The sequence below is a fragment of the Cervus canadensis genome, chromosome X (assembly GCF_019320065.1).
Source record: "Cervus canadensis isolate Bull #8, Minnesota chromosome X, ASM1932006v1, whole genome shotgun sequence".
Lineage (NCBI taxonomy): Eukaryota > Metazoa > Chordata > Mammalia > Artiodactyla > Cervidae > Cervus > Cervus canadensis.
The window spans coordinates 76,192,507-76,205,538 of record NC_057419.1 but is presented as its reverse complement, the minus strand read 5'-3'; the positions used below and the strand labels follow the sequence as shown (position 1 = coordinate 76,205,538).

At 34.3% G+C, this 13,032-nt stretch overlaps 1 protein-coding gene across 1 annotated transcript in view; it reads left to right on the top strand.

Moving 5' to 3' along the window:
* The window catches only part of DACH2 (dachshund family transcription factor 2), a 750,043-nt gene that overhangs the window by 709,514 nt on the left and 27,497 nt on the right, over positions 1–13,032 (top strand). The window lies entirely within an intron of this gene.

Below are 13,032 nucleotides of genomic sequence, written 5' to 3'. Positions count from 1 at the left end.
TTTTTTTTTTTTTTTTTTTTTTGCTGACTATATAGAGCTTCTCCATCTTTGACTGCAAGGAATATAATCAATTTGATTTCAATATTGATCATCTGGTGATGTCAATTTTTAGAGCTGTCTTTTTGGTTATTGGAAAAGTGTTTACTATAACCAGTGTGTCCTCTGACAATAGTCTGTTAGCTTTTGCCCTGCTTCATTTTACATTTACAAGATATTAATAATTAAATATATAATATATTGGTTCTTAATTTTGTTTTTATTTCCATTTGTTCTCACTACATGTTTCCTCTGGATGAATTCATAATATTTGTACATTCATAGATACAGAAAATTTTAGAGAATTACACTTAATATAAACTACTGTTTTTTGTTGGGCTTTGTGCAAAGTAAACCTTAAAAACATATTTTTTTCTCAGAGGAAATATCATTGATTATGAGTATGTATAAATTTTGGATCAGATAAGTAAAGAAAATGGAGAAAAATGGAGGAACCTAAACTGTCACTGGATGTTGAGAGCTAAGAAATTACCTGGGTAGTTCTGATCAGTTTGTGTAGTATTAAAGTAATTTAGATCATGCATGTCATGTGCTTTATGTCATGTGCTTTTAATAGTGTGTATATATATATATATATCCTGCAAGGAGATTCAACCAGTCCATCCTAAAGGAAATCAGTCCTGAATATTCATTGGAAGGATTGATACTGAAGCTGAAATTCCAATACTTTGCCCCCCTGATGCTAAGAACTGACTCATTTGAAAAGACCCTGATGCTGGGAAAGATTGCAGGCGAGAGGAGAAGAGGATGACAGAGGATGAGATGGTTGGATGGCATCACCAACTCAATGGACATGAGTTTGAGTAAACTCTGGGAGTTGGTGTTGGACAGTGAGGCCTGGAGTGCTGCAATCCATGAGGTCGCAAAGAGTCAGACATGACTGAGCAACTGAACTGACTCACTGACTGATACAGACACACACACGTGCTCAGTTGTCTCCTACTCTTTGTGACCCCATGGACTGTAGCCAGGAAGATTCTCTGGAGAAGGAAATGGCTATCCACTCCCATATTCTTGCCTGGAGAATTTCATGGACAGAAGAGCTTGGCGGGCTGCAGCCCATGGGGTCACAAAGAGCTGGACATGACTGAGCGACTAACACTTTCACTTTTTCACCTCATATGCTATGTACAGTGCTATGTGCTTCCACGTTTGTTTTCCCACTTAAACCTCCCACAAACACTTCTCAGGTAATTCTTCCTATTCTACAATAAAGGCCATTGAAGTTAAGAGATATGACATTCCAAGACACAGATTCAGGCAACTTTGTTGTGTTTTAAGTAAAACAGCAGAAGCATACATTTCAGGAAAGAAAGGAATTAAAATAAGAAAGTGGTATATCTGGTGATTAACCTTTGAATAACTATTGAAGTTACCCTGAATGATACATTTGTGAAAATTTTGTAATTGAGATTTCTAATATAATTATTAAACGAAATCACTGCAATCCTTTTCAATTTGTAAATATGTGAACTCATTTTAATTGGCACCACAATACCATGTACAAATGAGTACTCAATAAATGCTTCTGATAAAAATCACAATGTTAGATGTGAATGTTGAAATAGAAGTGAGTAAAATTGAAATAAGCCATACAACCTAACTAGAAACATAGTTGAGGAAGAGGTAATGTGAAACATGAAAGAAAATGGCATATTTACTTGTTCTGTTGATGATGTTTAGCCCTCCTTGCTTCCTTGGATATATCTTATGAATTATTTTTTTATTATTATTGTTATCATTTATTTACATAATTTTCCTAAAAGAATTTGTTCGGCAGATGGTATAAGCTCTCATGGCAATAGGCACTATCTAAAAATAGGATTATGCATTTGGTGAAGATTGTTGAACTGAGCATTATTAATGGATACTTGCTTCTTTGACAAAACTTCAGAGATTTCCAAAGGAGAAGCAACAGTTTTGATGGTCTTAATGACAACATTACACAGAAAATTTTTTTAAAAATGTAAAAATTGCTGTGTTTTGCTCCAGTAATTAAATTTTATTTTAAAGAAAATTCAGTTTTGTAAAATAATTAAATGATTGGACCATAAAAAAATCTGAGCACTGAAGAATTGATGCTTTTGAACTGTGGTGTCAGAGAAGACTCTTGAGAGTCCCTTGGGCAGCAAGGAGATCAAACCAGTCAATCCTAAAGGAAATCAGTCCTGGATATACATTGGAAGGACTGATGCTGAAGATGAAACTCCAATACTTCGGCCACCTGATGCGAAGAACTGACTCATTGGAAAAGACCCTGATGCTGGGAAAGATTGAAAGCAGAAAGAGAAGGGGATGACAGAGGATGAAATCATTGGATGGCATCACTGACTCAATGGACATGAGTTTGAGCAAGCTCCGGGTGTTGGTGATGGACAGGGAGGCCTGGCATGCTGCAGTCCATGGGGTCAAAAAGAGTCAGACACGACTGAGTGACTGAACTGAACTGAAGTGAACTGAACTGATTGGCATGATTTTGAACTGGCTAGATTTACAATAGTGTTGTGATTATGATTTCAAGACTCATCTATTAAAAAAAACCTCTTAATTGTTTTCTATTATAAAAATATGATGCCTCAGTTTATTTTTTTATTTACTAGCTAAAACAGAAAGATCAATATATATTCTCTTCAATGTTTGTGCATACATTTTTCTAAGTCTGAGAGAGACACAGAGAGAGGAATGGAGAGAAGAGAAAGATACTTAATGAATAAAAGAATGTTTTCAATTTTATATCATTGGTACTGTGGTAACATCAAAAGTATAAAGCCATAAGTGGGTATAATTGCAGAGTTATTAGTGATTGTGTCAATATAAATGTCAAACCTATATAATTATCTACATATTCCTCATTACAGAATTTATAGAAGGTGACAAATTATAATCCATCACATAGACTGTTCTTGCCAAAATGTCATTGTAATTCAAATGACAGTGTCATTCTAACTTTAAATCATCTTTAATTTTTCATTTTAATCCTATGAAAATATCCAATTTCTACCTTTCACAAATACAATGAAATAATACCCAAGGATTAATCCATATAACTGCTGTTTTCCATACTGAACTGTTGCTTATGTTAAATTCATTCTTGGAAAAGTATTTTGCTTTTACCCATGTAGACTCACTTTTTTTGAACTGTTGTTTCCTGATCCTTTGTTACAAATAGGCTTCATAATACACTTTTTTTTTAGTGCCGTGTAAATTGGTCTTCATAATCTCTAAGTCTGTAGAGCAGTCTAGTTGATGTGTCTCTAATTTTATACAATTTCTTGAGGCTGTGGAAATACATGTTTAAAATTTGGTATCATTTTGAAATTTCTTAAAGTGGTAAAGGCCAGTATTTTTAAAAGCTATTGTAATAAGAAGCAATATTAATCATCTTTAAATGTAGCAAAATTGACTTTTATATAGTTCAGTGGTTTCTCAAACTGTGATCCCCACAGCAGGAACATCAGCTGGGCACTTAATAATTCCAGTTGCTAGGCCCTACCCTAAACTTACTGAATCAGAAAATTTGGGAGTTGGAAATGATTTTTTAAAGAACTTTAGGACATTCTAATGCATGATAAAGTTTACAAACCACTGCTGTTAAGGTACTGGATTAATAAGTTGTTCCCCTGTACCTTCCACTGATCTACTTAGACATGTTAACTAAGGTGGGGGGGGGCGGGGAAGCAGTGATTTTAAAGTTAGCAGGACTGCCAGATCAGAGCAGTAAATTCTTATTCCTGATTTGTGCCAGATTAAGAAGAGAATTTTCCTCCCTGGTTGATGGAAATGATTGCACATTTCCTGGCAGGGAAGCAAAATGAAAAATCTGCTTTATAGCATCTGCAGTCAGCTAGATGACTGAACCTCCAGTAAGTGTTTAAAAGCAGGGTTATATTAGAACCCTGAGGCTATTTTGCAGATAAGCCAGGGCAATGAAACATTATCACCTGGAAGGATCAACTGATTGATGGAAATATGTGCTCTCTCCCCCATTTTTCCTAAACACATCTCTTTAAAGCATCAGCTTCCTTCCCACTTTACCTCTATGACCACACCTGCCTCCTGTTTGCCAGTTTCTAATGCAGACTCATATATTAACTTCCCACTCATTTTATGTTCTCCCCTTTGCAGCCTTTTTCACAGAGGTAACTGGGCTTGTTTTCTGAAGCAGAGATTTGTACATGCCTCTGGTGCTGTTTGATTGTATATTGGAAATTCTTGTCTATCTTGCAGTTTTTAGATCAAATTCTATTCTCTGTATGAAATTTCTTTCTATTCCAAGTCCTCAGCTTTTTTCTGTTTCTGTGTTCTAGAAAATACAGATGTACTTCAAAAAATCAGTCAGATTTGCTTTAATACAATAATACATCTCAAAGATGAGAGAAAAATGTGTATATATTATTACTCTTTTTAGTCCTCAAAGGACTAGGATATGCAGACTGATTCAATAAATATAGAGTAGGCATATTTTGATAACTATATCAACTGTTTTTGGAAATTGCAAAATTTCAGTTTATCATAACATCTATGAAAGTGAAGTTGCTCAGTTGTGTTTGACTTTTTGCGACCCCATGGACTGTAGCCTACCAGGATCCTCTGTCCATGGGATTTTCCAGGCAAAATTACTGGAGTGGGTTGCCATTTCCTTCTCCAGGGGATCTTCCTGACCCAGGGATCGAACCCGGGTTCCCTCTTTGTAAGCAGACACTTTACCATCTGAGCCAACAGGGAAGTCCATAACATCTGTAGACTATAATAATTATTTATTCTATTGGAGAGACTGAGAGTTGACAAGAAACTCTACTTAAGTCCTCTATTTATTCCTTCCTTTCACCACATATTTGTACAAAAAAAAAGCTTTTAAAATTATGTATTCATGTACTATATTACCTTTTTAAATAGAAAGGGAAAAAAAGGAATAAATCTGATGATCAGAAGTCTTACCTCATGGTTTAAGATTATTGGTATGTATTCAAAATCATTACAACTGTTGTAGATGCCTGTTAGTTAATAAATACCAGATAGACAGCAATAGGAAAATTAAAAACAGGAAAAGGTCCCCACTCTTATGGAGAGTATACTGTAATAAAATGAAATGTAACCACTGCCACCATATGCATGCTCAGTCATGTCCAACTCTTTGCGACACCACAGATTGTAGCCCAGCAGGCTCCTCTGTCCATAGAATTTTCCCGGCAAGGATACTGGAATGCATTGCCATTTCCTCCTCCAGGGGATCTTCCTGATCCAGGGATCGAACCCATGTCTCCTGCATTGGCAGGCAGATTCATTACAACTGAGCTAGCTGGGAATCCTTGAAACATGTAACAAAAATAGCAAATAAATAAGTTATTGTATATTAAGTGGTGATCAATTTTATAGGAAAATCATGTAAAGGGGATGGAAATGGGGTTTAGGCTGCAATGTTAAATCAGATGTTTGGCATAAGTTTCACTAATAAGGTGATATTTGAGCAAAGAACTGAAATCAGGAACCTGAAATTAAATGTCTAAGAACTCTAAAACATACCATGTAAACTATGTGTTAGTTCTAAATCACTGACTTGAACTTATTGTCTTATTAAGCATATTAAACTCTCTAGAAGTTTAGTACAGAAAGGGAAATCTAGTTAACTGTTCATTCATTGAGATTTTCCTATATAATTTTGAAACAGTTCTGGTTCTCAACCAGTATTGACAATTGGGCCAGATAATTATTTGATGGGGATGGAGGAGGGGGCTGGGCATCCCTGGCCTCTACCATTAGATGCCAGTAGCACACACCCCTATCTCCTCAGTTTTGACAGTTAAGAATGTCTCCAGGTACTGCCAGCTGTCCTCTGGGCAGGAAAACTGCTCCCAGCTGAGAACCACTGGTCTTGGATTAGGAAGTTTTCTCAGACCTTTGATAACTGAGAAAATAACATTGGCCTAATTTAGGGTGAAGCCAGGCTCATCCAACTATCACCAAAAGAGGATTTTTTCAACATGTCATTTCATGAGGTGTTAGTGGATGCTTAGTTGGTCAAATACATTACTGTAGTCTCCTCTTCCATTCCTGGTAATTTTCAATAAACAATTTATTTAACAAACACATGTATTGCCTTTACTTTGAATAACTTTACAAATATTACTTTATTAATATTTATAACAACCCTATAATATAATTATTATTATTATCTTAACTTTACAGGTGAATAAATTGAGGCACAGAAAGATTAAGGAAATTTTCCAGGGACTAGCAAATCACAGAGCAGTACTGCAAACATAGAAAGTCCAGTTCTAGCATATATTAGTCTTTGTCACTATGGTCTCAACTATCTGTTTTAACTTGTAACTGCGTTAATATTATAATTAGCATTTTAAAGGTTCTGATATGTTCTGTTTTAATAGATTTAGCAAATAAAAATGAAAACAATGTGCTCAGTAAAATTTAATTTCAGCTAAGCAAATCATTGTTTAGCATAAGGATGTCCCATAGAATGTTTTAGCATACTTATTAGTATAGTAAACAAATAATTTGTTGTTTATTTGAAATTCAAATTTCACTGGGCACCCTGTAATTTATCTGGCAGCTCTTGCTTTAAAGAAAACTGTTTAATACTGTTCAAACCAATTTTTTCAACACTAGTTTGAGCAAGGAAACTTTTTCTTATTGGGACACTTAATAACCTAGAGAAGTTCCATGGGACTTTATTCTAAGGACACTGGGAACACTTTTCAACTAGAGTCAATAGGTTAATTTGAGTACTTACTCCAGACCACAGTGATCTCTCATTCTTTGAACTCACAGGGGCACTTAATCTATGTCACATGATTTCACACATAATTGTACACTTCTATAACTTGTTTACTTTTTTCCAAAATAATGTGTCAGCTTCTTAATGACAGGGACTGAGTATCATACTTCCTCCAAACCCTTCACTGAATATAATATTTATTATCAGCATACTATTTTATCTGAAAGATGATTTATTTCTAATTAATCATTTATAAAGGGAGTCTGTTTTTACACATTGCTAATCTAAGCATCTAGAGCAATACAGGGCCATAATTGGTTTAAAAGTATTCTGCCTCACTTTCTCAGGCTGGTGACCCTTCATTCCTTTGCTACTTACTTTCTGTTTTCATTTATCAGCATTATTATTTTTTTTATTCCCTAAAGAAATATAACAATTTGGGAATCAAATTTTTCTTTTCAAATTTAATGATGGCAACACTTGAGTCATTGTTCAACTCAGACCATGACCTCATATTCATGCAGGTCAGATCATTTCACAATAGTTGGTCATTTTGTTGTTGTTATTATTCCTCATTTTGGAAGAGGGAAGCAGGTGTCTTGCTTGTGCCAAATGTAATACTAATGACACCAACAAAAGAGAGTCCCCTGGGCTAGCTCTATTTAGGGGAAAGCTCTCAAATCAAATAGTGAAATTTACTTTATTTGTTAAAGAATGGAAACTGATAACCTGGTAGGTGGCTGCATTTTTCCACTGCTAAGTGATTCAGCTGTGTTCAATTTCTATTCCTATATCATGATCCTCAAAACCTAGAGGAAAGAAGAAACACTTAACCCCATGAAAAGTGAAAAAACACTAGAGTCAAGTAGAAAGTGTCCAGCATCCTTGACTTTAATTTTTAGAATGAATTTTCCATCCTGGGCATTTAACATATGTTTATATTTTTTTCTATAAATAAACTTCTTGTCAACTTTTATATCTATTCATCTGGGCCCTAAAAGTAAGATATTAAAATTAACAGCTTGTTCTCTAAATGAATTTCCAAGTGCTATTGCAAAGTATGGCAGGTTTAACAAACACGTTCAATAAAAGTAGTCTCCAATTTGCTTCAATAAATTTAAGCGTTGCTCATATCCTCAGCTAGATAGCAGTAGTTCTATCTTTATCTTTTAATTTATGCCATTGCATCGTATATGTTGCTAAATATCTTAATACATGTATCTTGAACACTAGCCTTTTAAATAAAATTGCTCAATCAAAACTCTTTCTCTCTGGATTACAAAGAGATTCTCTTATTTCACTAACAGTAAATATTTCTTGTACTTGCCCATATTTAATTTCATTGCCAATTAGGATTTTCCAATCCTGCCTAATAAATTCCTACATAAAAGTACATCTATTCAAATTCTGAGGAAAATGTAAGTGCTACTCAGATCATTCATTTTTGTAGCCTGTGATTTAAATCAGAAAAAAAAATGATGAATGCTTTGACAGTTTTCATGTATACACACCAAAATATAATACACTTCAACTAGTTTTTGACTATTATGGACCTTAACATGCACTATGACCTTGGTCAGGAAAAGCATGTTTGGTTTGCACAGAAACTTAATCATAAGAAGTCATAAGTAGAATCCTTCTTCTTTATTGCCCTTTTCTAGGACTAGGAAATATATTGCTTGTGGGACAGGTAGGATATGAACAATGGGCCAAATAGAGTCCAGGGTTATGTCATCCATGTGAAAACTGCTGCTGAAAATCGATGTGATCTCTGCTCTACTGTCATCTCAGTTCCCACCCTCTGTGTCCTATTTGTCTTTTAGTAGAAGCTTAGATCTGTGTGCTGTCTCTATGTGTCTCTCTTGGGCCAGATTATCAAAATGAATCATTGCCTGCATATCTCTTATATTTCTATTTATTTTCCTGGTGTTGACTAGGTCTGATGAAATATGATTCTTTTTGCATTTGATCCTCACTGCAGCAAGCAGCACCTAATTCAGCTGTGTCTATCTCTTTAAAGAAGAGTAATACCATTTTGAAACTTCAATCTACTGTACAGCAACATTACAAACCATAGACCATGCAACCTGTCTTCATAGTCAATAGTAATTTTCCTTTCAGCCAATTTAATGGAATTTCATTAATCTCCAAATAGAAGATTTCTAGTGATTTTAATGTAGTTTTAATGTTGTTTTATGCATACTTAATGTACTCCTTTCCTTTTCAGATTTTTATTAATAGAATACTCCTCAGATTCTGACCACTGAGGTTACATGTGTGTGTAGAGTAAGACATGACAAATAACCGATATTTTTAAGAACTCTGCTCTGATACAAAATATTTATTCAGGAGAAACCTTATGTTATCTATGAATCATCAGGAAGTCAACATTCTAACTTTGTAGTCATTCATTTTGTAAAAAAAAAATCTTCTACCAGGCTACATAAATTCATCTTGAAGATTTATAAACATCAATATAAATATGTTGAAACTCCCTAATTACCATTAATATTGATAAATCATTGTGAAGTCATTCTGTCTATCCACTTTATGCACTCATATGCAAAAGACAAAATGCTAGCTAAATAAAGACTTCAATAAATAAAGCATAATACTGCTTCATTAGTTGTTGAGAAATAAGCTTTTGAGACATTACAGCTGCTGCATAAGACATATTTTATAAATTAGATTTTTAATAAGATACTTCCAATGTTCAAACCTTGTAGTTGAAATAGTTCACAGAATTTGTGTTCATTCTCTCTGGAATACTTTGCCTCTTCCAAAGCTGCTCCTGACAAAGAAGGAAGAAAGGAAGGAAGGAAGGAGGGAGAGAAGGAAGGAAGAAAGACAAGTTCTGTAAGAGGTTAGGGTTAATTTATAAGCAAGTTCTATAAAACACATACATCAAGCATTTAGGTTCAAAATATTATTTGTCAGTTTTACTAAAAAGCGATGCCTGGGAATACGTTCCTTTTAAAAAATATTTATTTTAATTGGAGGATAATTATTTTAAAATATTGTGGTGGTTTTTGCCATACATTGACATGAATCAGCCACATATGTCCCCCCATTCTGAGCCCCTCTCTCACTTCCCTCCCCACCCCATCCCTCTGGGTTGTCCCACTGCAATGACTTTGAGTGCCCTGTTTCATGTATCGAACTTGGACTGGGCATCTATTTCACATATGGTAATATACATGTTTCAATGCTGTTCTCTCAAATCATCCCACCCTCGCCTTCTCCACAGAGTCCAAAAGACTGTTCTTTACATCTGTGTCTCTTTTGCTGTCTCATATATAGGGTCATCATTACCCTACCCATCATTACCCTTTCTAAATTCCATATATATGTGCTAATATACTGTATTGGTGTTTCTCTTTCTGACTTACTTCACTCTGTATAATAGGCTCTAGTTTCATCCACCTCATTAGAACTGACTCAAATGAATTCTTTTTTAGAGCTGAGTCACATTCCATTGTGTATATATACAACTTCCTTATCCATTCGCCTGCCAATGGACATCTAGGTTGCTTCCATGTCCTAGCTATTGTAAACAGTGCTGCGGTGAACATTAGGGTACACGTGTCTCTTTCAATTCTGGTTTCCTCGGTGTGTATGTCCAGCAGTGGGATTGCTGGCAGTTCTGTTTCCAGATTTTTAAGGAATCTTCACACTGTTCTCCATAGTGGCGGTACCAGTTTACATTCCCACCAACATGTAAGAGGGTTCCCTTTTCTCCACACCCTCTCCAGCATTTATTTTCTGTAGCCTTTTTTTTTTTTTTTTTTTTTTCCTGTAGCCTTTTTGATGGCAGTTATTCTGACTGGCGTGAGATGGTACCTCGTGGTTTTGATTTGCACTTCTCTGTATGCATTTCTGTATGTCTTCTTCGGAGAAATGTCTGTTTAGTTCTTTGGCCCACTTTTTGATTGGGTCGTTTATTTTTCTGGGGTATTGAGCTGCTTGTATATTTTGGAGATTAATTCTTTGTCAGTTGTTTCATTTGCTATTATTTTCTCTCATTCTGAAGGTTGCCTTTTCACCTTGCTTATAGTTTCCTTCATTGTGCAAAATCTTTTATGTTTAATTAGGTCCCATTTGTTTATTTTTGTTTTTATTTCCATTACTCTGGGAGGTGGGTCATAGAGGATCTTGCTGCGATTTATGTCAGAGAGTGTTCTGCCTATGTTTTCCTCTAAGAGTTTTTTTCTGGTCTTACATTTAGAGATCTAATCCATTTTGAGTTTATTTCTGTGTATGGTGTTAGAAAATATTCTAGTTTCATTCTTTTACAGGTGGTTGACCAGTTTTCCCAGCACCACTTGTTAAAAGAATTTATATTTCCTCCATTGTATATTTTTGTCTCCTTTATCAACGATAAGGTGTTCATAGGTGCATGGATTTATCTCTGGGCTTTCTATTTTGTTCCATTGATCTATATTTCTGTCTCTGTGCCAGTGCTATAGATATTTTCCTTATAGTTTCCTGTACAAAAAGAAAATCCATTGTTTATTTTATGCATATTATTGAATTCTTTAAAACCAGTATTCAAATGCCCTGTAACATTTTGGATTCAAATAATGTGAAACTTTATTCTCTCAAATAATTGTTTGCATTTTTATCTCTATAGGCTTTAGAAAATTAGAAATTGTAACGGTGATCTACATAAGAGTACTTTATTCAGAGATAATGCTATCCCATTAAGTAATCCCACAGAGGTTCCCACAATTGTATGCCACAGGTTTCCACACCGGAAATCCCACAGCAAACCATGATGACTGTGAATTCAATGGGGTTCAAGACTCTGCACACTAAGTATATAGGCTGCTTGGGCAATTGAAAAATGAGGACTATGACAAACCCATATTCCTATCCTTACAAGGACCAGAACCAATAGCTAGAGTTTTGTTTTCAAACCATGTGAAAATTCTAGATTTCTAGTCTAGATTCAAGTCTAGTTTTTTTGTTTTTTTGAATAAGTCTCAAAATATATAGGGTCACTGAAAATTTTTATGACTAGAGAGATGCATATTTTCAAAGTTTCTGTGTGCTCAGTTACTGAAATAAAGAAACTGTGGTGAATAGAATAATTTTGTTTGAGGTGCTGTGATTCAATGCACTGTACACTGCTATTGTAGCCATTTAAGAATATCAGACTTTGATTACTTTCCATGATTACCTCTGTAGCAGTGTGTTTTTATATATGTCAAAAAAGTTCCAATTTCTAATTGTAGAGAAAATTTTGCTAACTGGTTCATATATCTCACACAAAAGATTTTCAACCAGAATTCAAGTAGATAGTCAATTAGTTAGCTTCTCAAAGTAACAGGAGATTCCTTTTGTAATTAGATGTATCTGTGCCAAACAAATCTGAAATATTTTATTAGACAAAAATTCTATTTCTGTCTCTTCATATGAAGCTTTAAAGGAATCTCATTAAAGTCATGAGTGTGTAGGAGAAATTAATATACAAATAAAAGAACAGAAAATATACACTTTGTGGCTTTACAACATAGGTTATTATTCTTTTCATAAGAAATAGTCTTCAAAATAAGAGGTAAACTGGAAAACAGTCCAGATTCTAAACTAGTGAATGATTAAACACAAAGTAATATATCCACGAAATAGAAAACTTTTCAGCAATAGAAAGGAAAAAAAATCCACTGATACATGCCACAACATAGGTTAACCTCAAAAAAATATGCTAAGCAAAAGACAGACAAAAAGACCACTTACTGTATGATTCTATTTATGTAAATACCTAGTAAAGGCAATCCTGTAGAAACAAAAATTAGATTAGCAGTTGTCAGAGGCTTGAAGTGGGAAAGGAGATTAATACAAATGGGCATAAGGATTATTTTGGAGGTGAATGAAGTGCTCTGAAATAGAGTTTTGGTAATGGTTGTGCAATGTAAAAATTAGTGATGCATACATTGAAAAAGGTGAATTTTATTATATGTAAATTATACTCCAATAAATGTGTTAAAACATGGAGATGGATGAATATAGACATAGATATGTAGATACATTTAAAGAGAAAAATATAAAGTGATTTATGTTTTACTAAGAAATGATTGGATCATTTAACTTATAGATAGTAATGAATATATCTTAAATTTGTTTTAAAAAACTTTATGCCAGTTAGTAGTAAATGTTGCTTCATTTTCACAGATTCTTTCCTGGAACATTTATTTTTGAGAAATTAGATTTAGGTGGAAAATAGGTATGGCTTCCAACTATGA